We start from the raw sequence: 27,080 nt of genomic DNA, 5'->3' as shown, positions 1-27,080 counted from the left end.
AGCTTTCAGACTGAGCGTCTTTTTTTCCCCCAAACTGGGTCCCGAAACCAACTGGAGTTGGCCTAGTTCCGACTTAGAAACCGCAGGGGGTCCAGGGTCGGATCCGGTGCAACTTAGAAAGCAGTCCGGGTTCCAGTTCTGACGGAGTCCGGGTCAGACTGGTTCCGTCTTAAGTCGTACACCGGCCGGCTCCAGCCTCGGACTGGGTCTGACTGAAACTGGGCTGGGCTCGTGTGAGGCCTCGGCTGAATAAAATTTTATTTTAAGGCTGCCCAGCAGGTACCCTGACCAAGAATGATCATGAGTTACGGTGGCCACAGCGGAGAACTTTTTTTTTTTTTTGCGGTAAGCGGGCCTCACACTGCTGCGGCCTCTCCCGTTGCGGAGCACAGGCTCCGGACGCGCAGGCTCAGCGGCCATGGCTCACGGGCCCAGCCGCTCCGTGGCATGTGAGATACTCCCCGACCGGGGCACGAACCCTTGTCCCCTGCGTCGTCAGGCGGACTCTCAACCACTGCGCCATCAAGGAAGCCCCACAGCGGAGGCCTTTTAACCGAGAAAGGCTCGTCCATTTAGGAGGGGCCCCCGAGGAAAAGGGCCTCAGCTGGGCAGTCTCTATGAAGGGTGGAGCGAAAATTATTTCCCTCGCCTACAGTTTCCGGTGACCAAGTGAGACCCTCTGGGATGCCCCGCTCACTCTGGAGCCTGCAGACAGCATCCCGGGAAAACTGGCGAAGCCGGCAAAGGTAAGAATTCTTACGAAAGTTCGCTCTCCCAGCTGTCCATCTGTGTACTGCTTGAGACAATGGGAATCTAAACTGGTGCAGCCCCTCTGGATAATATTATGGAGGTTCCTCAAAAGATTTAAAAAAAGAACTAGTATATGATCCAGCAGTCCCACTTCTGGGTATATATTCCAAAGGAAATAAATTCAGTCAGTACTTCAAAGAGCTATCTGCACTCCCATAGTCATTGCAGCGTTATTCACAATAGCCAAGATATGGAAACAACCTGAGTGTCAATAGATGAATGGATAAAGAAAATGAAAATGAAATATTTTATATATATATATATGTGTGTTTATGTATATATAGTTGCTGTTGTCTTGCCTCGCGTGGGTGGAGTGTCGGGGTTCCCAAGAAGGCAAACAAGGTGCATTTGGATCCCACAGGGCGCACTACGTGACTTGGGGTGTGTAGGGCAAGTCCGCACCGGTCTTGGTGGAGGGGCAGGGGGAGGACATGCTGGGATGCACTGAGCATCGGGGTGGAGTCAACAAAAGGCAGAATGAGGCCCAAGTCATTGCAGCCACAACCAGTCTTTTCCTGAGGAAGCCCCATCTTGTGGAATCTCGCGAGATCCACGGGGGCCGGTAGGCAAGTGCTGGGAGGAGAAACACCTAGGTGCCCCAGCTGCCGCGGGACCCCGGACCTGCCCTCTCCCCTAAGGAGGTTGGCTCACACCACGCATCATGAACCCCAATTCTTGTTACGCACCCCGCCCAACTCAGGGTCACAGTGCAGTGTCACCTCACCCCAAGGCCCTGTCAGGTTCGGGGGGTGGGGAGGGGGGGACATGCTCTGGCCCAAAGACTGTACAGGGAGGGACCAACTGAGACCAAAGTGGGGGAGTGAACTTTGCACGCGTGGGCCACAAATCTATAGCCTTTGAGGAGTCCAAAGGCCCTGGGGGGAACTTGAGCTTCTGACACAGAATGATGGGGCCCAAATCTGAGGTCTGCTAAGGTCCAAGGACACAGCAACCCAAACATGCTCATTCCATGAAATGTATGTATTTTTTGTACAAGTGAAATATTATTCAGCCACACAAAGGAAGGTGATCCTGCTAATTGTGACAATATGGATGAACCACGCGAACCTAGAGGACAGTGTGCTAAGTGAGATAAGTTAGATGCGGAAAGACAAATACTATATGATCTCACTTCTGTGTAGAATCTAACTCACAGAACCAGAGAGTAGACCAGTGGTTGCCGGGGGCTTGGGGAAAACAGTGAAATGGTTGGTTAAAGGGTACTAACTTTCAGTTATAAGATGAATAAATTCTGGAGTGCTAATGAACATCATGATGATTATAATTAAGAATAATGTGTTGTATACTTGAATTTTCTGAGAGTATTTCATAAGTGTTCTCACCACACACACAAATGTAACTATGTGAGGTGATGGATGTGTTAGTTAACTTGATTGTGATAATCATTTAGCAATGTATATGCAAATGAAATAATTACATTGAACAACCTAAATATATACATATTTTAATCATGCTTGGAAAAAATAAATACATGGAATATTTGAGTTTGAGTCCCTGCTTTTCCATATATTTGTATGTATACAAATAAAAGTTGGTATCTTTGAACTTCAATTTCCTTTTTCAGCCATATATTTATGAATATTAAATATATATTTTGCATCAAGTGTTTAACAGTTGATGCAGATAGAAAGATAAATAGGAATGATACGTTTCCCATGAGCCTGTAGCCTTAATCAAAACAAAACCCAATGGCAACTATCACTTTATTTTTTTAAAAATATATGACAAAGTTTAATTTTATGGATTGCTAATTACTTCCATTCTAGTTGGAATTATTTAGGTTTTATAAATTTTATTTCATCAAATATGTCATGCTGTTTCTAAAGAGAGTTACACATAGCTAAGGATATAGATATTTCCCCATTACTTCACTGGCAATCAGTGAACACCAGGTTTGTTGTTAAAATATTATCATCATCTCTTAAAATTTTCATTACTTGGTCTTCTAATACTTTGCATAACTGGAAGAAAAGCACATGTATTTGGAGTTAAGTTTTTTAGGCAGAGTAGAAAAATGCTAAAAGATTATTTATAGATGTTTAAATCCTTAGAGAATCTTTACAATCAATATTAGAATTACCAACTCTTGAATTTATGTTTATTGTATAAGTAAAAACTGAAGCTGATACTAATTTTTCATTCATTTCTCTTAACATGGGTAATTCATGGATTTTAAAAACAATTTCTTAAAGTTATTTTATAGGCATTTTCCCCCTAGTAATGAGGACTTATAAATTCCAAACCAACATTTAACGTATATTTTATAAGTGTCTTAAAAGAGACATGTATATAAGTTATAGAGATTCAGAAGAGAAATTGTCTATCTGCACTTGAAAACCAGGGGAAATTTTTATAGCATTAACAACATTTATGAGCTGAGACTTGGAGGGACACGTACTTACCTGATTATCATGAGATTTTAACTATTTGTATTTGCTTCTGGTCGGTTTCTCCTGCATGTGGTATTGAGGAATCTTATAGCAAGTAGTGGGCATGAGATGACTCTATTGATTTGGATCCAGATTTTCCTTTGTCATTAAGTCAGGCTCAGTGGTATCTCTTAATCTTTGTCCCGCGTGGTCCCAAGCAATTCAAGTCAACTTGTTGCCTTTTTAAAAATCAGGCCTTAGTCAGAAATTGAAAATTACTTCTCATTATCTGCCAGCTGGTTCTCAGAGCACAAAATCTTCATAAAAAAGCTAAATCTAATGCTTCATTTTTCTATTTTTATTTGTTATAACATTAATCCATGCAAATACTGGTATTTTGATATGTAAAACTCACCTAAAATTCTGCTTTGTGCAATATTGGAGATAATCCTTTTGTGTGGGCAAAAATAAAAAAGTCTTTTCTGTATCAAATATTACCTAAGATGTTTGCCTCAGTTTCTCAAAAATCTTTCCCTCTACGTTTGTTTCTTTTTCATCACCAAATACCTCTCAATGAAGCTGCAGTTGAATTTTAAAAGTTTCCAATGGATTTCTTGCTAACTTTAATGTTTATTAAAAGCCTCAGATCACACCAACCTCAAATGAACTCCAGTAGTATAATTATTTTTGGTACCAGAATTTATGCTCCACCATAAATTTTATCCCCATCCTCCTGGAAGAAGATACCTATGACCTCTTTGATTTTTACTTGCTAATACAAAGTGAAAATTAGAGTCAAAATCTTTTATGTCAAGAGCATGGCTGCTCTAGAGCTTGATAGGGTAATGTCTTATTGATAATATTAATCACTATATTTTAGGTAAAGATTCACAGTACTCTTAAAATGTTCTATACTTGTAAACTACAACAGAAAAAAAGTATTTCTGTGGACACATTTACACTGTGTACATATGTGGCTATTTATGTTTTTATGTACTTGACAAATAACCTAGCCAGGATACTGCTTCCAGAATTATCTTGCTTGTTTCAGGATTACTTCAGGAACAATAGATAACTAATAATTATGTTCTGCATCCGTAACATTTATAATTGGTTTCCTCTGGCAGTTGATTACAGATACCGAGAAAAACGAAGGCTCTACCCCTGTAAATTTTTTTCTTCCTTTGGTTCTGTCAACTGCCGTCAAAAGACATTTTCCTGTATAATAATGATTAGTTAAATATCCTAACACAGATTTCCATGATTATTCTAGCAAGCATTGAATGTTTTGCTTAGTTCTAATTATTTTAACAAGACTGATTCAGCTAATGTATCCTTTTTTATTGTTAGGTATTTATTTGAAAATAAAATGCACTGTAGGAAATGGATTTCAGCTTCAAGAGAAGAAAAGTACCTCATATTCAGACTGAGAAAAAGAAAATTAAAAGACCCATCTTGAAGGCAAAGCTCAAGTCTTTAAATTCTCATTCTTAATCCATGATTTTTATAACACTACACCTCTTTAGTGATTTGAGTAGCAGTCTGTGAATTTTGCCTGAAATCAGTTCAAATGCTTTTCATATTTGAGACATATTTTACAACTGTAGTTAAACATATTTAACCACTAATCTATATGACAGTGTACACTGACCATTAAATAGATCCTAGATAAAATCTGGGGTTGATTTTACTTTAATCAGAGACCCTATAAAGCGAGGGATTAAATAAAATAGATTAAACATAACTAGTTATTAATAAGGAATAAGAACAACTAAGAATAAATTATTAAGGCGAGAGAGAGAGACAGACAGAGATAGAGAAAGAGTTCTTTTACATTCCAAAGAAAGAGTCCAAATTTCAATAAAGGTGAGTAAAGTGTAATGCAGCAAGAATTCTTCACAGACCTTTTAGCATTCAAAGTATAGCATGCATGCTGCGTGGTGCAATTTTACAAGCCTGCAAAATAGTAACATTAATGGCCCAGAATCTTTAAAAATCATAAGTCTGCAAAATGATTCACTTGCCATGCACCTTGAATATTAATAATATTCAAGTAGTTGCATTTATTAACCTTTTACGTTAATGGTCAGAAATGAGAACCATTGCATGACAGAAGGAAAAAATGTTTCAGATGACTATTGGGTTTCATTTGACGTTAATAAAAACCATCAAGTACATATTATGTTAGATTAGCCGAGATCTGGATTCCATATGACAAGTCATTATTATTAAAGGCAAATGGAGGGTATTTTCAAATACACCCCGGAGTGAGGTAGACTAAAATACAATGGTGCACTCTTGAATGTCAAGGACATTTTGTGTGGTATGTAATAGAAAACTACAAGTAATGTGCAGTTTGGGAACTATTTCATGTTCCTCTGAAGACCTCAAAGCATCACACTGAATATTTTATTGGAATCTGTCACCCTCTGCCGTAGGTTCAAGTACATAACAAATATTTATGGGCAGTCATCGTTTTGATGACAGAGAGAATGTGTCAAAGCGAACCTCATCATTATAGTTAGCATATGAGGAAGTGTATAATGTCTTACTCTTCCTATCTCTCCTTCTTTTTCTTTTACTTAAAAATAATCAGTCAAGTTTTATATAATCTATAAGTCATCCCCTGTTAGAAAATCAGAGTCATAAATGCCTGAGTGATCTTTCAACAATGTAGTAAGTGATAACCTGACTAATTATGCCTTCCTAAATGTCAGCTATACTCATTAGGAAGTATGAAGACCACTGAGAGTAGGAAAATTTTGTTTTAAGAATATTAAACTTTTAAAGTATGCAAATATTGGTAACCTCAGAAATAAGTGCTTTGTCACAATAAGGAAAATCTAAAGTTAGACTAGAAAAAAATGTTATTGTTCAGTGTTAGAATTTTTGTATGTAATAAAAGCAAAGAACTTGGAATTAGAAGACCTGAATTAGGCTACGTTCTCTACTTGTTATTTAGTAGATCAACCCTAAGTAAATGGCTTAACCCCCCTGAACCTCTGTTTTCTCAATCTTAATCCAACCCATGTCACAAGGTGTGTCCAGAACTACATATACATAAAACATTTTGTAAACTATGAAAAAGTTCAGGAAATGAAATGAACTGTTATTAATAATTGCAATTTAAATAGTAACAGCACTGATCATTATTTGCCTGAGGTTGGGGGTGAGGGTTTGGGGGAAGGCGAGTGCAGAAGAATTACAAAGGGGAATAAAGAAACTGCTGGGGATCATGTACACATTCCTTGGCTTTATGCATATGCCAAAGCTCATAGTACATTTTAAATATTTGTAGTTTATCATATGTTGATTATAATAAACCTGTTTTTAAAAAATACAAGGACTACTACCATTACAAGAAAAAAATGAATGGGTTTCATAAATATCATATTGGATGAAAGAAGATGGGCACAAAAGAATGTACCATATAATTGATTCAAGTAAAGTTCAAAAACAGGTGAAAATTACACAATATTAGAGGTCAGGGTAATGAGTACTATTAAGAAAGAGGGAAGAAGCAATAATAGAGCAGGAACAAAAAGAAAGGTAATAGGTATTGAACATATTCTATGTCCTTACCTGGGTTGTAGTTACATGAATTATGTTTATGATAACTTCTTGAGATGTACATGATAATTTGTACATATTCATTTACATGCATTATACTTCAGTTACAAAGCTCATTTAGGAAAGAGATGATTTGTGAGCAAGAAATGTCACCTGAGTTGGAACTGCTTGACCACTAGTTGCATACTTTACCAACTAGGAGAGCTGAATTATTTACCTGGATAAGGAAAGGTCTCTATCCCCAAAGGAATATATCTAAGAATTTCAGTTCTGCAGCTCTACTAAGCCGTTAACTAACAAAAGACTTCTTGCTCTCCCAAGAGCAAATCTTAGAATAAAACAGGATATTATCTAGTAAGCATGTAAGTCTGAGTTCTCCACAGAAAAAGAACCAACACAATACATATACACAGATTTATTATTAGGTATTGGCTCACACGATTATGGAGGCTGATAAGCCCCAAGATCTACAGTTGGCAAGCTGTACATTCAGGAGTGTCAGTGCTGTAGCTCCAGTCTGAGCCCAAAGGCCTGAGAACCAGGAGAGGCAATGGTGTAAATTCCAGTCTGAGTCCCAGTCCAAAGTCGGGAGAAGATGGATTTCCCAGCCTGAATTTAAAAATAATCAGTCAAGTTTTACATAATCAACAAGTCATACTGTTAAGCTATTCGAATCATTTAAAATCAAATTAGATTTATCTGTCTATCTATCTATCTATCTATCTTTTTACCCAGTCAGGCAGAAAAAAACATTCTCTCCTACTCAGCCTTTTGCTCTATGCAGGCCCTGCACATTTGATGAGGCTCACCCACACTGGAGAGGGCAACCTGCTTTACACAGTCCACCAATTCCAGTGTTAATCTCATCCAGAAAAACCCTCACAGACACACCCAGAAATAATGTTTAACCAAGTATCTGAGCACCCAAATATCTGGGCACCAACTATCTGGGCTAAGGACCAGTCAAGCTGACACAAAAAAGTTAACCATCACAGTAAGAAAGGGCAAAAGGTCAGAGGAATTTGAGGTACAGCAATGAGAATGGCATAAAGAGAGTTCAGGGGCAAACAAAATGCATCAAATGACCCAAACTGAATCAAATCTACAGGGGTATGATTTAGTGTCTCCAGTTGTGAATTCCAGAGACCTTGGATCTTTCTTAATTTCTTCTTCGAAATCATACCAGTTTCATCACCAAGCCTGCCCATACTACTTAAATATTGCTGAATTCCTTCTGATTTTATTTCTGCTACCAACAGTCTAATTCAGTTTGCCATCAGACATTAATTGGACCCAGTGCCTGTGCCTCTGATGTAGTTTTCCTGTGTGACTCTTGCTCCTGCAATCCATTTTCTATCAGCCAGATTGATTTTTTGTGACATATATATTGGATCAGTCAGCTAAAGTAATTAATGCCAGTTTTCCATTGTACTTAGAATAATATTCCATAGTGCTAAAATGACCTATAGGGAGGGCCCTGCATGAATTGGTTGGTTCCCATCTTCCTCTCAGACCCTGTATTATACTCAATAACTTGCTCTCTCCGTTTCAATATTAGCCTTCTCTTTTTGGGAGGAATTCTGCAAATTAATCTTACTTTTCAGAGCAGTCCAGAAACTGTACTCTTTCCATGGAATGCTCTTGCCTTATTCATCCCTAAGCTGACTCCTTCATATCATTAAAAGCTCAGCTTTAATGTTACCTTTTCAGAGAGAATGTCTATGTCAACCTTTTCTAGAGGGAACATAGCTCACAGTTTTTATTGATCATTATGAGTTAGACACTATTTATAAAGAGTATTAATCATCCCAAATTATCACTTGCTTCCATGGCAAGTTTCTTCTGTATCTGTTTGTAGCCAATTTGGGCAGATAGAAATAGATGGGAAAAAATTAAGGGACACCTGTACTGTCTCTCCTCTCTCTGTACTAAGCTAGCACTAACTGTAGTAGCAAGAGTAATATTTCATTACTAATATGAATATTTTGATATAATAATATACTCATGAATAAAATGTTGAATTCCTATTTTCTTTATTGTGTAAGATTTGAAATCTTATAAATATTTTACAGGTCATCAAAGTGTATTTATTAATATCACTTTTATTCCATGATTGTAGAGCATGAATTAACTTTGATATAAAAGTCATTCTAGTAATTTCTCTGATGAAATAAAGTCCAAATGGGGTAAATAACTGAAAATGAGTCCAAGTATCTATTTGAATGCATAATTATTATCTATGTGTCTAATGGAGCTATTCATTGAAAGTGCATCCCTGAAGCTGCTTCTTCAAAAATGTGTAGGAAGGAGTACAAGGTAAATATATATTGAGATAAAACTCCTAGTATTAAAAAACTCATCTGTATACCCTGCAAACTCAGGGCTTTTCTTAATTCTCTGCACAAAGCCATGCACACCTTTGGGGCTGCCTAGTAAAAATTGTGAATCAGATACATAAGCAGGTTGATTTATTTAAAGGATATATAAAGACAAAAAGAATGTATATGGGAATAATTGTTTTTATGGAAGAGCAATTCAATATGAAACAGAAAAATGACTCAAGAAGAAACAAGTTAGGGTGGAAAAATAAATAGAAATATGCATAGATATAGATATAATTACATGTATAGTGAGACTCATTCTGATACTGATTTATATGTCTGCATTGTGGGACGTACTTGTGTGATAAAGATCAATTGAATCTTATCTTTTAATTGTGACCAAGGTAATATGTAGAAAAGGACAAAGGGTGTATTCCAGTTTATAATAACAAAATATAAATGATTACCCCTGAAAGAGGGGAGGAAGGTGAAGGCTAGTCTATGTGAATGAATACAAGTACTCTTAAAAAGTAAGTGAAACTTCTTCTGAAGTCTAAGAAGATACGTTGCTTCGTTTCTCCATATCAGAAAAGGACATTTCATTGGTTTAGTTATAAAAACATTCAGTCAGGCTTCCGTGGTGGCGCAGTGGTTGAGAGTCTGCCTGCCGATGCAGGGGACACGAGTTCGTGCCCCGGTCCGGGAAGATCCCACATGCCGCGGAGCAGCTGGGCCCGTGAGCCATGGCCACTGAGAGGCCCGCGTACCGCCAAAAAAAAAAAAAAAAAAAAAAAACCATTCAGTCAATTAGAAGATAACAGCCTTTTATAATATTTGTCTCAGTGTGGTACAGAAATAATTTGATTTTTGATTTCACAATGCCCGTGTATTTTTATATACTGCCGTTACGAGTAATCTATTTTGTAACATTCCATATAAATAATAAGCTGTAACTTTAAATTCATTGTTTCCCATTCTTGAGTTACAAGTTCTTTTAATTTGTTGATGAAAATTGATGGATCAAAATGGAATTTTGACGGTGAAGCCTCAGGTCATAAAATGCTTCATTAACATATCACATAGATTAGCACTTTCAATTTTTGCATTATTCTAAAATGTAACTGAGTTTATAACAACATTATTCTTTGCTGCAATGGAAGTAGCACAGTACATTGATTAGCATGATCGTGGATTGATTAGATTTCATTCTACATTGATGAGTCAGAAGAGACAAGCAAAGGACACTGTGCTGACTGAATTTATGAAATGGCAAGTGAAAGACTTTCTGTTAACCAAGCAGTATTGAAAGTTATTTCCTATTCCCTGAAATCCATTCTAAACTCTATATTATAAATACCATAGGACAGTGAACCCCTAGTAAAATAAAAACAATAAAACTTGAATATCTCAACTAGAGTAATTTGGGGAGGATTACCTCAGAGAAAAATAAAAGTAATTCTCCAAGGGGAAAAAAAAAATGTGTCAGCTTCACCATGAGATATCAGAAACTTTGCCAGGAGTGATGTAGAAATCAAAACAGCAAGGGTGTATTTGATATTTTGGTGATCACCAACAAATCTGTATGAATATAGGGCTACTCTAGTTTACATGTGTGCATCCACGAGCAAATTCTTGAATACTAAGGTGTTCCAGGCACTCCGTTCGGCTCTGAGGATACAAACAAGAGCAGGATTTTCTTTCTAGAACATTTTTTTCATAGTCCCGTGTGACTTACTTTCTCAGTGACAATTGACAATTTCAGCACATCTTTTTTCTATGCCCTTGTTCTCCTTTCATTTCAAGCTCATAGCCCTTTGACTTTCTAATCTCTCTGACTTTTTTGTTACTACCTCAGTAAATATTTTCTTTTCCACTAATTTTAGACTTTCCAAAGGTTCTGCCTCAGAATAGCTCCCAACAGTCATATACAGAGAGATGAATCCTGATCTATGGATCAGGATCTCAGGATCTTATTTAGTTTTGATGTCTTTACCCAGATGCAAGACTTAATGGCATTCCAAAAAAGTATATTGTTTCCCCACAACACTTGTCCTTTTTAGTTCTATAACTGGTACCAATAACTTCCCTTTCACTCTGTTTCAAATCTTTGGAATTAACTGAATCCTTCCCCTCCCTTTATTACTTATAACTAATTATCATGCAGGGTAAATACCATCTAATTTCCATTCTCAGGGACTCTATTCTAATCAGGTCTTAAGTCCCTGATTTGTGGGTACCTTATGGATGTATTCAACCCTCTTCATTTATATTACATTTCTGTTTTATAATAAAATGCTGGTGCTGGGCATGTCCAAGTTTATAGTTCCATGGATGATATAATATTCCATACATGATCGGCAGTTTAAATCACAGAGTTACTTTTTTCCATGATCAAATGTACAGTCTCTGTTAGGGTCTAGCAGTAGACCAAGAATTGCTTTAAAACAGTATTAATCAACAAAGAAGGGATAGACTTATCCAAAAACCTTGGAATATATTTTGTGACTCTCCTATTGGAACTGCTTGTCAGACTTTATTCTGCATTTCTATCTGCCTCCCACACTATTGAAACTGGTAATTCTTAATTTCCAAGTGACAGGGAAGCTCACATCAGTCGAGACCTCTGTAGCACCTATTCGTATGTTGGTTGCCACTTAAAACTGGCAACTTCACAGATTATCCCACAAGTGGTTTCTAGAAGCAAGTTCAAATGTGACATATATTGCCTCCCAAATCCAAAGGGATCCACTCAGAGTTATGCCTTTCATCATGGTAGGTAGATGCAGCAACTTAGCTCTCATTTTAGAGGGGTATATATATTCCCACCACATATTTGCTACCAAGACAAACAACTACAGAATACGTCTATAGTCCCACTACACGTGCTGTTAGATTCACTGGGGTCAGGACACATCCAGACCCCTGACCACCTCCTCAGTCACCTGCCTCCATTCATTGTCCCTCGCTCTGAGAGATGAGCTTACAGGTAAAACTAATTTCAGTATCAATATACAGTTACCCCTAGAAAGTCTGTGTATTTCTGTTTTCTTGGGAAATAATCACCCTTTTGAAAACTTTGGAGGAAATTCATGTTCTATATCTTTCCCCCAAGGATCCTGGCATTGCAGTCAAAGTAGAGTATGGTGGTCTCCAAAGTGCCTCCATCTCAGAACTGAGTAAGAGGCAGTACAGCCCCGTTACAACGACTTTAGTTATGCACTTGCCCAGCAATCTTAGATTTTTTTTCTTGTAAGCATGTCATGGAAAAACTTAGGAAACTATTCAATCATTTATTTTCTAAGTGGCCCACAGATGAATTACCCAAACTAGCACCCTGTGCATCCAAAGGCTCTGATTTCTGTTTCAATCTTATGGTTTATTGTGGCAGCCTTGTCTCTGATACCTAAGTACTACCAACTTCTTCCACTGCCATGAGATGGCTTCACTTCTGTGGAGATCAGGGAATCTAATTCCATCATAGCATCCTTCACAACACTCTTAAGCCTATAGCATTCAGCCCTAAATACACTTCATGTTGGACACAGCTGAGGATTCATTTTTCACTATAATCAGAATCGAGGCTTGCTCTCAATCATACTTTTCTTATCACTTCAGAAGACAGGGTCTCATGAAAAACTGTCTTCTTCTTAAACACCTTTCCTTAATAATTCATTTCCCCTGTGTCTGTTCCAGATGACTCTAAGGAGAAACGTGACTGTGGCCTTAAAAAGATAAAACCACCACCACCTGATGCCACACTGCTTTGCCTTCCAACCCCTCTTCACTCTGTATCATAACCAGTGATATTCTGAAGAATTTTGTTGGTATTGCATAGGATGGATCACATATGTCTTATTTACCAAAGCAAAGTTAATTATTTGCACATACATTGCACATATGAACATGCCAATTCCAGAATTCCATTTTGAGATTCTGCTTCCTAGTGCCCCAGTACTTAAATATGTATCAGTCCCTATCCCAGAAGGAGGCAGCAAGCTTAAAACAGGATACTCTGAGGATGCTTTATGTACCAAGAGGCTAACTATAAAGTTTTGGACGTGCTGCATTGGAACTACAAGTGATAGTGCAAGAACTCAGACTGGAGGAGTAGAGATGTCATCATTCTTTGGTCCAATCAAGATAGAGTCATTGAGGCAGACCACACTGAGAGGTAGAGCAAAGCATAGAGAGCACAACCAGCCCAAAGTAACCTTAGAGAACCAGGCCTGAAATATTTTCACTCAGCCTCTTTTCATCTGATCTCATGCTGGGAATCCTCATTGGATGAATGCAACAGGATTCCAGAAAGCAAATAGCTCTTTGACATAATCCATGCAGTTCAGTCTCCTATCACAGAAAACAGGAAGAGAAGAGAGGATTCCCATTAACAAAAAACAGTTATTAAGCCCTCTACCCTGTTCTCCCCAAGGCTGTTGAAGAGGAAAAGAAAGGGAGACTTTGGAGTATTTCCCCTTGCCAAGAGGTTCTTAAAATGTTACCTACTCCTGTGTCAGATATTAAGGCTTCAGGTTAGCTGCATCAGATCCGGTTTCTGGAATGAGTCATTTAAATTCCTTCAATTTTATGCAAATGTAGAGCAATAAGGCTGCTATCTACTCAGACTAAGTATAAAAGAATCTTTGACTTAATGCTAATGCCTCTCATGATACTACAGGTATTCAAACCTGGTGAAGGAGCCTGGATGTCAGTAAGGACTGAATATTTCTGGGAGAGAGAAAATTGATCACTTTCTTACCCACATCTCCTCAAGATTTTGTGTTAAGAAAATCTCAGGATAAACCTGGTTTAGCCCAGCTGAAACTTAGAAGTAGGAAAAGTCAGTGAAGTCTCTGAAATAAAAGTACAGTAAGCCCCCTACATACAAATGAGTTCCATTCCAAGAGTGCATTCATTAAGTCCAATTTGTTCAAAAGTCCAAGTTAGCCTAGGTACCCAACTAACACAATCGGCTATGTATTGATAGTACTGTACTGTAATAGGTTTATAATAATTTTCACACAAATAATACATAAAAAATAAACACAAAAAATAAGACATTTTTAATCTTACAGTACAGTACCTTAAAAAGTAGAGTAGTACAGTACAACAGCTGGCATCCAGTGAACAGGCAAGAAGAGTTACTGACTGGAGGAGGGAGAGTAGGTGAGAGATGGTACAGCTGAAGGATCATCAACAATAGGAGACTGTAAGGCAAGGTGCAATTTCACTCACACCTTAGTTGATGTGACATGACACGTTCGCATCTTAGAAAGTTCACAACTTGAAGGTTCGTATGTAGGGGACTTACTGTACATTGGAGGAGTTTAGGCTTGGCCCAACACAAGGATCCAAACTTTTGTGGAAAGTATTGATTAGCATATAATTATTTTGATCAGTAACCCATTTAAGAGCATATACATATTGAAAATAAAAGTCTTAATTCTCCCTGTTGAAAATAAGAAAAAAGACTTTTCCTTTTCTCTTTTCTTAGAGCATTTACTTTAGAAAACTTTTAAGTTCTGTGTCTTTGAAATATATATAAATATTTTAAAAGCTAAATAAACCTTGCCAGAAAGAGAAAAACAAATATCGTATATTAACGCATATATGTGGAATCTAGAAAAAATGGTACAGATGAACTGGTTTGCAAGGCAGAAATAGATACACAGATGTAGAGAACAAATGTATGGACACCAAGGGGGGAAAGCAGTGGCGGGGGGTTGGTGGTGGTGGGATGAATTGGGAGATTGGGATTGACATATATACGCTAATATATATAAAATAGATAACTAATAAGAACCTGCTGTGTAAATAAATAAATAAAATTAAATTAAAAAACAAAACAAACAAAATAAATAAACCTTGCCAGCTGTAAGACCTAGGAATACCTTTCTCAAGGACTTGGGAGTCATCTCTTTGAAATGTATTTATTGAGGAAGATAGTGCAGCCTCTGTCTTACAGTTTCTATGGGAGGAGGGCAGGAACCCAACTTCAAAGAGCCACTTGCTCTGGCTCCCCTGGTGGCGCTGTGGTTGAGAGTCCGCCTGCCGATGCAGGGGACACGGGCTCGTGCCCCGGTCTGGAAAAATCCCACATGCCGCGGAGCGGCTGGGCCCGTGAGCCATGGCCGCTGAGCCTGCGCGTCCGGAACCTGTGCTCCGCAACGGGAGAAGCCGCGGCAGTGAGAGGCCCGCGTACCGCAAAGAAAAAAAAGAGCCACTTGCTCCAAAACTACCTCCTGTCATAAAAACATGGGATGTTTAATTTTCCTTTGGATAAAGCCAGTTAGCTAACACATATGGTCACACCAGTTATCACGTAAATGTAGGATAAACTATGCATGAAGAATGGTTCTGTTAAATCCTCTTTGGGCTAATTGGTGTTTTTCTTGAGAACATGTATGTAATGAGCTGCATCTGCTTGGCCCTATAAAGGGTGGTGATCTCAGGGGGCCATGGGGTGCGGCAGGTTGAAAGGGGATCTTAGTTCCCTGATTTGGAATGGAACCTGGGCCATGGAAGTGAGCATGCCAAATGCTAACCACTAGACTACAAGGGCCAGTGAGCTTGATGCAGGACCTCAATCCTTGTCTTCTTTGAAGAAGGAATTCAGCAAAGAGACAGAAAGTAGTGAAGCAGGTAAATTGTTTTTAGAAGAAAAATAAGTGCAGAAAGACACAGGCAGGCTCAGAGAGAGTTGCACACTGTTGGGGTGGCTTAAATTGTTCATATAGGGGCAATTTTCTGGGTTCCCTCTGCCCAATCATCTTGCTTCATCTTACTGCATGCCCATATTTGGTCTGACTCACAGACCTCCCCAGTGTGCCCATGCATAGTTTAGCCAAGATGGATTCCAGCATGAAGGTCTCTGGGAGGTTGGCAGGACATATTATGGGCTGGAGTCCCCTCCCTTTTTTGACCCCTGAGGAGCCTTTTTGTGCATGTTTAGTTGGGAAGGTCTCCTTGATTTCAAGAGTGAAAAATGTGGTCATCTTGATAGGGTTAGAGTAGGATAATCAATAGTTAGCTCAGAAATCCCACTGGGGGATTATAGATAGAGAGGGAACTTTAGGGGACTTTGGGAGACCACAGTAAGTTAATGATCATTCAAGAAAGAAATGGAAAAATTCTGAAACAACGTGGGCTTGCTTGACTCATAAAGCAAAGCATGTCACTTAGCGTCAAAGCCAGATTGGCTTGCTTAACAACAAAACCATGCAACAGAAGCATGAGACATGCCCCAAAACAATAAAACAATAGTGGAAAATAAGGCCTACAACCTTCCCAGTGATGTCAACAAGGTAATGACCCCTAGGACATGCTGTCTGCACACAAAAAGAACGATTTATGGAAAGGTGATGTTTCAAAGTGAAAGGCCCTCATTGTGCTGAGACCTGAAATAATTTTTCCCTAGTGCCATGATGGTCCTGGATGCACCATATAGGGTCAAAAACTCCCCTGCCCGACATGTAGGAGAAGTTAATGATGGAAGACTCAAAGAATGAAAAAGAAGGTGGTCTTCTCCCCTTCCCCTCTCTTCCTTTGATTATAAAAATGTAACCCACTAAGCCCTTGGGGCAGCGCAACACTCACCTGCCCACTTGTAAGCCTCACAAGCATCCTATTCTAATAAACCATTTCTTATCTATCACTTTGCCTCTCACCGAATTCCTTCTGCACTGAAACATAAAGGACCGGAGTTCCTCGGAGCCCCCGAAACGCCACCTGGTGGTTTCAGTCTTATCTTTTTACTCAAGCTGAGTTCAGCTCCTCTTTGCTCCTGCCTTTATCTTTAACTTGAAGTGTCAGCAGAAGACAAGATCCAGCTGCTCAGCCTGGGGCCCATCGACCTCCTACCTCAGTGAGATTTCTTTCAGTCTTTGCAAGCTCATAGCGGATTGCCTGTGATGCATATCTCATTCTGATTTAATGCTTATTCAATAATAAAACTGTTTTCTTCCTCTTCTACATTTATGGAAAGGTGTTATAGGTTGGGAGATTTTGTTTTTAATTATATTTCCGCCACACTTGTTACCAAATAAATCGGGTCTCACCGCCCGCCACTTACAAAATCCATACTCACAGATGTCAGCAGAAAGAAAAGTTACCTTTAGTCAGAATGCTGGAAATCTGGGGAAATGATGGTCTCAGACCCCCCAAAACCACCTCCAAAGATTCTGCTCAGCCGTGAAAGTTTTAAAGGGAAGCAGAGAAGTAATCTCAGTTAATCATTGAGATGGGGGGTCAGGGTTGTCACCATCCCCCCACCGTGTGCAGGCTTGTGCGCAGGCTTGTCCACTTCTTGTGATTTTCCTCTATATGTCATCTTGTTCACACAGTTTGGTCACACAGTTTGCTCGGGAGATTACTAAAGGGAAGCTAGGGAAGAGATCTGGTCATCTGTTGATTCCTTATCCTTTATTTCTATTTCTTTGATCTATGAAAAGAACTGACAAGTTGGACAAGGTATTGTGTGGTTAAAAGGTTTGAAAGGTGTGACTGGGCCGGAGGTGAGCAGAGCATGGGAGTGCCTTCTTTAAAAGTTGGTTGCAATATATCTTTGCTAAAATGACAAGAAAAGGGGCTTCCTGCTGAGGGTGGTTTCCTGTAAAGAGCTGCTTGCAACTCCTCACTTGTCAGAACAGCATTCCATTTCTATGGGATTAGAAAGATCTGTCTTCTGTAACTTCTTCATGATGACATAGGTGCCGTATTCTCAGAGTTGAAGATGTAGATGTGAGTCTGTAGCATCTCTTTGCTGACAGTTGTGGTTGCCCATTTACATACACGGGCAGAGCAAGCTACAATTATTTTGATACCCACAAAGATATAGATTATTATGATCAAGAATGTTAATCCCATTCTCTTGAGACCAGTTTTTGGGATTGTGCTAGCCACAAGTTCAGTACTGCTCAAGTTGGAGAAACTTATGTCATGGCTACAGTCTGGTCATCATGCAGTTAGCTTTCTTTCCTCTGTTGGCAGTTATAGTATCTGTAAAACAACGCAGGAATGTGCATCAGACACTGAGCCTGTGGCTTTATTGTCTTAATCGTTAACTGCTCGGTTCCACACTGTGGTTGTTCTTTGAAGAATAAGTGCTGACAATAATGGTGTAAACTTTGAAATCTAAAGGGGGAAGCACCTTTAGCCAAACTTAGCAATTTATTTTTGTGAAGAACTGCTGTGCCTGCACAGGAATCTAAACATAAGATGCTTATCACATCTGTTTCTCTAGGTACAGGTACAGAATTTAACAGTGACAGCATGGTGGTGGTAAATAAACAGACTATGGAATGCTCTGGAAGTAATTATCTCTGGCTTTGGGGCATTAAAAAAAAACGAATTCTGTCAGGCTGGATAAGCCAATTCTTGGGCAATTTTAGACTGGGAGGTTTCAAGACAAAGACACTTGGCTGTTTCTTAACAATAGGTGGTTACTCCAGTGAGTAATTGATAATTGAGAAAATGAAAGAAATATGGATTTATTTTGTGCCCAGAGTTATAAAATGATGCATACTGGCTAAACCTAAAAACTGAGCTTTTTTCATCTTTGGGCCTTTGCTTCTGTTTGTTCTCAACCTGGAATCAGCTTATATCTCCAGCCTTTCATTTATACATTGACATTCTCTTATTTATGTCAGTTTAAAATAACTGCAACCCTATGAAGCTTTCTCTGGTTGCACACTTGGATGTGATCTTTCTACAAGACCTAATCATAGGGTATAAAAATTATCTACATGATGTTTTTCATAGTCAAATAAAGTTCGTCTTATTTAACTTGTTGTAGCATGGGAGAAGGTACTCAGAGTAGCCTTGATAGTGTCATGAAAAGGGTTTGGGTTTGTGCTGGCTGATTCTGAGCAGGGAATAGGGAAGCAAGAGCCAGTTCCAGATTGGACAGTGTAAGAAGGGGGAGCAAATTATGATGGTTTATCTTAGTGCTTATTCAGAAGGCAGAGGGATTAAAGTGGAGCTAGAGTTGTTAGTCAGAAGAGGGGCATATTTAACCATTTCTGTGGCATCTGGAGAGCCTTGTCTATACTCTTTTCTGAGCCTTGCTTGTGTTCTGTTGGGAATATCAGCCTGGTATTCAACGAGGCTTATTTTCACTTTCTTTGGTTGTCAACAGCACCTATTTCACCTCTGTAATTATAAACCTCATTTTTGAAATATGGTACTAAAGGTCTTAGAAAGGAAATGATGCATTCAAGGTCCCACAAGTATAATTAGCAGTTAGTACAGACTCTGGAGTTCTGGATCCTAACCATGTGTCCCTTCAGTATGAAATTCTACATTCATATGTTTCTGTGGGTTTGTTTTACACTTACCTGCTAAGCCAACGGATCCCTGTTTTGACGTGGTGCAATTTTCCAGATATTTTCAAAACTCAAGGCTCTGTAAATGAATTTTTTTAATGTATGAAAATCATCCTAACTGTTTGGGTAAAAATCTTACCTTTCTTTATCATAATTATTCAGGTATTCTACAAGTGTAGCGTAGGAAGGATTCACTACAGCTGAGATATAATATAGTCATTTCAACTCTCTAATACCTACCGTAGAAAAAAAGATACACGTTCTATTTTTCTACTAGGTATCTCCAACATCTTGATCAGTATAATGGTTCTGGGAGTTTGACAACTTGATTAATCTGAGCAGTCTCTGACCATAAACACACTCAAACTCTTTTTACTCTAAAGGATTTTCTGTCTCCTTTGTAGATAAGATCATTCAAAATCAGGATAAATTAAGTAACTTTACAGTGGAAGAGCCATATCTTGGTACTGAGAAAAGCTCTGTCTTTTCTGGCTCATCTTAGCTTTTCTCAGAGAATGAAAGCTAATAAAATACCCTATAAAATACCTAAGAATTAGATCTATATTCTGTTATTTTATATAGTTTTCAAAAAATATCTGGAATATGGGCTTCCCTGGTGATGCAGTGGTTAAGAATCCGCCTGCCAAGGCAGGGGACATGGGCTCAAGCCCTGGTCAGGGAAGATCCCACATGCCGCGGAGCAACTAAGCCCGTGCGCCACAACTACTGAGCCTGCGCTCCAGAGCCTGCGAGCTACAACTACTGAGCCCATGTGCCACAACTACCAAAGCCTGTGCACCTAGAGCCCATGCTCCACAACAAGAGAAGCCACCGCAATGAGAATCCCACACACCGCAAGGAAGAATAGCCCCCACTCGCCGCAGCTAAAGGTAGACCGCGCACAGCAACAAAGACCCAACGCAGCCAAAAATAAATAAATAAACAAATTTATTTTTAAAAAATCTGGAATAATTCCTGGTCCGTTTCTTATTAATATTTATATGTCAGAGGCTAGCACAATAAATATTATATACATAATGTAAAAAACAATGATTAACTTAATTTTTCCCTTCAAAGCATTTGTTTTATCTTTTTAGTTCTTCTCTATCTCTTAACCACTACATCCAATAAACGATATACTGCTGATGGCCTATCCCAAATATGTTCTAGAAACCATCATTTTCCGAAACACGTCTCCTTCAGGCATATTCTTCTTACTGATCTAGTCTCTCAGCTTTCTCTTTGCCACGATTACACATCAATCCACCCTTCTTGTTCTTTCTAAAGAAATGCATTCTCTACATTAAAAAAAGTATCCGTATCATTCTACTCCCTTCAGTTTAAAGTCTAAAATTGCTTAGGCTCCATAACAGAAAGTGTTATGACCTCAAAGACTTCATCCCCACCTCATATTCAGCCTCTTTTCTTTTTTGCACTTCACATTCTAAAGGTACAAAACTGCTCCAGAGTTTCCTGACCACACTATACCATTTCACACCTCTCTATCTTTGCCTCTGCCTGGAGACCTTTTTTTTTTTTTTTTCCATTTTTTATCAGCCAACTTCTCATCTTTGAAGAGTTCGGTCTGGTATTATTCCTTCAGATGCACAGTTCGTAAATGCATCTGGAGGTAGCTCTTTTCCCACTGCTATAAATGAATGCATAATATTGCCCTGGTATGTTTCGTTGACGTATCTATTTCTATGCTACATGCCACATAGCATGTCCGATTTATTTATTTATTTATGTGATCTCTAGGTAGAAGCACGGTACCTAAAAGAAAAGAGGCACTCAGATATTTATTAACTTTACTGAAGTCAGCATTCTCATAGCATACTTTGCATGGATCTTATTGTGTACTTATCCTTTTCACTGTTATTAATATATTTTTGTGGGGGTTTTTTTGTCTGTTTTTTGGGTTCGCGGGCCTCTCACTGTTGTGGCCTCTCCCGTTGTGGAGCACAGGCTCCGGACGCGCAGGTTCAGCGGCCATGGCTTACGGGCCCAGCCGCTCTGCGGCATGTGGGATTTTCCCGGACTGGGGCAGGAACCCACGTCCCCTGCATTGGCAGGCAGATTCTCAACCACTGCGCCACCAGGGGAGCCCATATTAATATATTTAAATGTATATGGTTCATAATAGAATTTAGTCCTTTCAGGGACAATCTTCCCAGCACAGCACACATAGCATGTACTCAATGAATATATGTTATATGAACTAATGAGGAAAAGATTCACAATGCTAGAATTATTGAAACAATGTGTAATTATATACGTGAAGGCTAAATGAACTATTTTAGAAATATGGAGTGAGGAAAGAGACAATACTTGGAACTAGTGAAATAATTTTCATGGAGAGAATCAGAAAAGAGGCACATTCTTGTTTGTTTTTTATTTTGTTTTGTTTATAGTTTTTCTATTGCATCCCTTGCTTGTTTTTTTTTCCTTTTGTTTTGTAATAAAATAATGAATCCAGCTTTTTGAACTCAAAAAGGAATTTAGTTCCTGTGGATCTCAGTTTATTCACCAGTTGAATGAAAGAACAAAAAATAGATTTTGTCTGAAGTCCCTTGATGCTCAAAGCTTTTCTATGTCTTACCTCCATCTCACCTTACCAGTATTAACCTTGTTAACTCCCAAGAGGTTCATTTTTTTATGCGAAAAAGAAGAAGAAATAAATAAAACTGTACCAAAAAAGTTTGAAAAAAATACATAAAAAAGAGACAAGTATTTGTGTAGGTCTATTTACAATTATTGCATTTAATGATTAGAATCTGCACATTTAACTTGACAATAAAATCCTCAATAATAGAGTTCAAGCACTTCTTTCACTTAAACTGCCGACTGGGATATCTCTTTTGAACTAATGATTATAAATTATTCTGGTGAACGTTTTTCCTGCCCAAAATAAACTACCCCAGATTTGCATCCAACTGAAAGACACATATTTTGCCCCCAAATCTTGACGTGGGTGCTGCAGTAAATATGGTCATTAGCTTTAGCTGCCTTGGCATTATCACATAGTCAAAAATATGGAAAAGATGTTTTTAAATGGCATAATCTTTCAAACATCTTCAGTTTGTTTTACCTAGTTATTTCAGAGTTCTGCACATAAAGGTAGATCTTATTCACCCACACATCTGTAGTATTACTTAAGGGTATGGAACAATGTTTTGCCAGACCGAGTATATTAACGATGCCATAGACTGTCACTCAATCATCAGCTGTGTGACCTGGTTACATTGTCCTCTCAGGTTCTGTTTTACTTGACATGAGAAAGAAAGCAGATGCTTTTCATATTATTTATTTCATTGCCAACACCCATGGCCCCTCAATATAGAAGAGAAAATGGAAGTAAAACATCTCACCAGCATTTTAGGATGGCCAAATGGGAGGGGAATAGGAACTTGTCTCAGAAGCTCACAGCTCCCCCTGAGATGTCTGATTATATTTTCCCTCCAGCCAGGAGAGAGACAGCATCTCAGACAGGTGGTCTCAGAACTGGTAGCTACAAGCTTAACTGAAGACCATGGACTCTGTCATTCCAAGCAGAACTGTACTTCAGTCCTTTTTTTTTGGTTATATACTCAACTAGGTTAACTTTTTCATGCCAACCCACTTAGTCACTTATATTTTTTCAAATTTGAAGTCAATACCAATATCGATTTAACACAAGGGGTTGTACTAAATTTGTTAATAATCTTGGTGACTATATAATATAGACTGATAATAGGTAAAGGAAATCAGGCTCTAAAGAGCTCCATCCTCACCGTACCCCAGAATTTTCTGTTTGCTCTAAGAAGGGCATAGTATATTATCAACAAAACTATGTAGATACCATGGAGACCCCTGAGCCCTTCTCATTAGAAAGAGACTTTAGCCCCCAACCCATACAATATTGGAAATAAAAGGGTACATTTTGGAGAATGAGTGATGGAAATCCCAGCATTGGATCCAGAAAAATAAAAATGAAAATGTATAATATTTAACACAAATAATTTGGTTTTGACTTTAAAAAATATTTATCTTAGCTGTGGTGTCACTTTTTGTAAATTTAAACACCCGGTCTATGAATATTATATGCTGTGACTGAAGCTCACACAGATTGGAAGAACTGGTATAAGGTAAATGGATACAGTGGTAGAGATTGATATTTTTTATTCACATACCTTCTTTCAAGTTGAATGATGGCTCTGTTTACTTTTAGGCTAATTATCTGAACTTTCTGAGCCTCTGTTTCCTTATCAGCAATGTAAGGATTATAATAACAATCTTACTGGGAAATTGTAAGGATTGAATAAAATTGAATGTAGATTGTAGAATGTACAGTGCTCACAAATTGTTAGTTTTCTTTGTCCAATAGACAAAATATGTTCTGTAGTCACTGGTGATTTTCTTGAAAGACAGTGAGGAGTGTATGGGAAAGCCACACATTTTTGAAAAGAAATTAATGAGTCTCATTCTTACATAGGTAGTTTTTATTGCTTAATTACTTTACCACAGAATTCTTCCTCTACCCTGGCTCAAAAATATGTAAAAAGATTTTGAGTCATTTGGCAAGAAAAGATTAAAGTATTAGGGTAAAAACATATGCTCTACCCCTTAAAGAGTAATTCAAGGGGCGTTGAACAATAAATATGCTTACATATCTTGTTTAAAAAGAACTGGATTTTTTTTCTTGCTTATAAACATATTGCTTCCATTGGTACCTATTAGGGCATTCTATTTATTCTTGAAATATTCAAATATAGCTAATAGACTTTGATTTTTTTTAATAAATTTATTTATTTATTTATTTTTGGCTGCGTTGAGTCTTTGTTGCTATGCGTGGGCTTTCTCTAGTTGTGGCGAGTGGGGGCTACTCTTTGTCGCGGTGCTTGGGCTTCTCATTGTGGTGGCTTCTTGTTGCAGAGCACGGGCTCTAGGTGCGAGGGCTTTAGTAGTTGTGGCACGCAGGCTCAGTAGTTGTGGCACGTGGGCTTAGTTGCTCTGCGGCATGTGGGATCTTCCCGGACCAGGGCTCAAACCCGTTTCCCCTGCATTAGCAGGTGGATTCTTAACCACTGCACCACCAGGGAAGTCCCTAGGCTTTGGTTTTTGATGCCAAAATTCTTCCATGTATAAATATTAACATACTCTTAAGGTGAAAACTGAAAATTACTCACAGTAAAGATATAAAATAATATCTATATATTAATATTATATAATATATAGAATTCATATTAAATTTTATCATATTAATGCTCATAATTATCACATGCACACTTAATAAATGTCTATAATATTACGAACATTTTGTGGATGAATAAAATACAAGTGAACTTGGTGACATCTACATGGAAATACTTTCTATAAAAATAATTAGAAGCACTGATTTTAATCTGCTCTCTGTAGAAGAGCTTTCTCTTTTCTTTCTACATAGTATTAAATCTGCATAGTATTAAAATCTACATAGTATTAAAATCTGCTTAGTTACCGATCAGAAACTATATCAATATGTTATTAAGACCATATATAGAATCATATCAATTATATTTAGAAAACCATCACATTTTTGTTAAATTCAGAGACAGCATTATGTGGCATGGTAGTGGAACAGACAGTTACAAACTTAGGAGAGTAACACTACTAAACTTTTACTTCAAATACTCCTCACTACCTTATTTACTTTCACATTTTACTGATTACTTCCATCTTTCTGAAAAATCTATTAAATTCATATTATTATTTGAGAAGTGACCTTTGTAATAAAATTCTTATAATGAGACATGTATTTTTATTGTGATTAGTGAGCTTTATCCATTACACTTCAAGTATTATATATCCAAAATATAGGTTATAAAATTATTAATGTGACTTTAGACTATTAGGTATTGAATGTTACTAAGGTGATAACAATAGGCTTATGAAGGGATAGACAATAGTTTATCTACTTTTTTATAAGTTCAGATAGGGAGAATTTCTTGATCCACCCTTTAATAAGTATTATAAATTAAACAATCACTGAAAAGGAAAAGAAAAATGCAGTTGAAAATGAGACATGTGGTTTACCTAATAAAAAATATAAAAGTAGAGTTTAAGATACTCATCATTATTTGCTTAATGTATCTCAGAAGACCCCTCTAAATGGTTATTAAAGTGTATAGTAATAGGTGAGCCAAAGCAGTATGTTGCAGATTTTTTCTTGTAAATGTTCTTAGACATCAACTGATAATATTGTTCTTACATTTTTTCCATTCTATGAAAAAAATTTTAATCTGAATATTCTGCATACTTCAATCAGTATCTTTAAATAATTTAGGATTTCAAATATATATAAAATAAAAGAAACCAGCCCAAAGATAATACAGACTGAGAAGTAACGTTCAAACACTATCTTGTATATTTTTCAAATGGCTATCTTCATGTAACCCAACACTTGTGTTCTTATTATCTAATTTTTCTTAACAAATTAGCCTAATATTTAGTGTCTTAAAGCATTTTATTACATCTCATGGTTTTTGTTTGGTCTTGTTTTTGTTTTGTTTTGTTTGATCAGAAATTTGGACAGGTGTCACTTGGCCATTCTCTCACTCCATGTGACATCCACTGAAGTCACTTACTGGTATTCAGGACTGATGGACTAGCAATAGAAGGTCCAAATTGGCTCTGTTCACATCTTGAGTGCCTTGCTAGAGCCAGCTGGAAGGCTAAACTCACCTTGGATTATTGTTTGGAGTGGCTACACATGACCTCTTCATCAAGATGGTCTCCGGGTAGCTGGGCTTCTTACACAGCAGCTTTTTAACTTTGAGTTAGTGTTCTAAGTGACAATAAAAGAAGTTTGCCACATTCCTAAGACCTAGTCCATGAAATTGACAGTGCACATCTATAATGTTTTATTTTATTTGTAAATCAGTGATGGAACCAGCCAAATTCATGAAGAGAAAAATTAAACTCTATCTCTCAATGGGAGAAGTAGCAAAATATTGTGGCCATTTTAATATACTAGAGTCTTCTCACTGGTTATATATTATTTATATCCCTCCCACACACAGAAGAAACTCAGTTATCTCCAAGGACCCCCAGAGCCTCATTTCATTACATCATTGGTTTGAAGTTCAGGATCTTGTCCTCTAAATCAGTTCTAGGTACAGATGAACCTTCTCAGTTTCAATCCTTTAAGTACCCTTCAACTTGGTCAATTTATTATAGTAAAGCAGAAAGTAAATTTTAATTTTGAAGCTTTTAACTTGTTATACTGAGAAAGTATAGCATATATACTTTGTCTTAAGTCACAAATTCAATACAGCATTGACACAAATTCTAGGATGGTGTTACCTGTAACATTTCTGGGTGTGTGCTAGATCCCTTCTATGTGTTTTCTTAGGTTCACTTCTTTGAATACAGTTTCTCTTGAACTGAGACCTACAAACTACAGAGATGTATCATCTCCCCCCTCAGCCCTGATACATATAATACACAATGATGAGTCATGCGTAGAGTAACTATAATAGAGATTTCCATTTAAAGAAAGAAAAAAACATGTAGAATCGTTAATGGTTCATAGTAATTTTGCAATCTACTGGCACATGTTGCCAGTTTCTTGAATAGGATCAAGTTCTACAGCCTGGAAAATACTCTTTGTGGGTCTTTACTTCACTCTTCGGGCTCTTGATTCTACCCTCTGA

The sequence above is a fragment of the Globicephala melas genome, chromosome 13 (genome assembly GCF_963455315.2).
Source record: "Globicephala melas chromosome 13, mGloMel1.2, whole genome shotgun sequence".
NCBI lineage: Eukaryota > Metazoa > Chordata > Mammalia > Artiodactyla > Delphinidae > Globicephala > Globicephala melas.
This window is presented reverse-complemented; position numbering follows the sequence as displayed.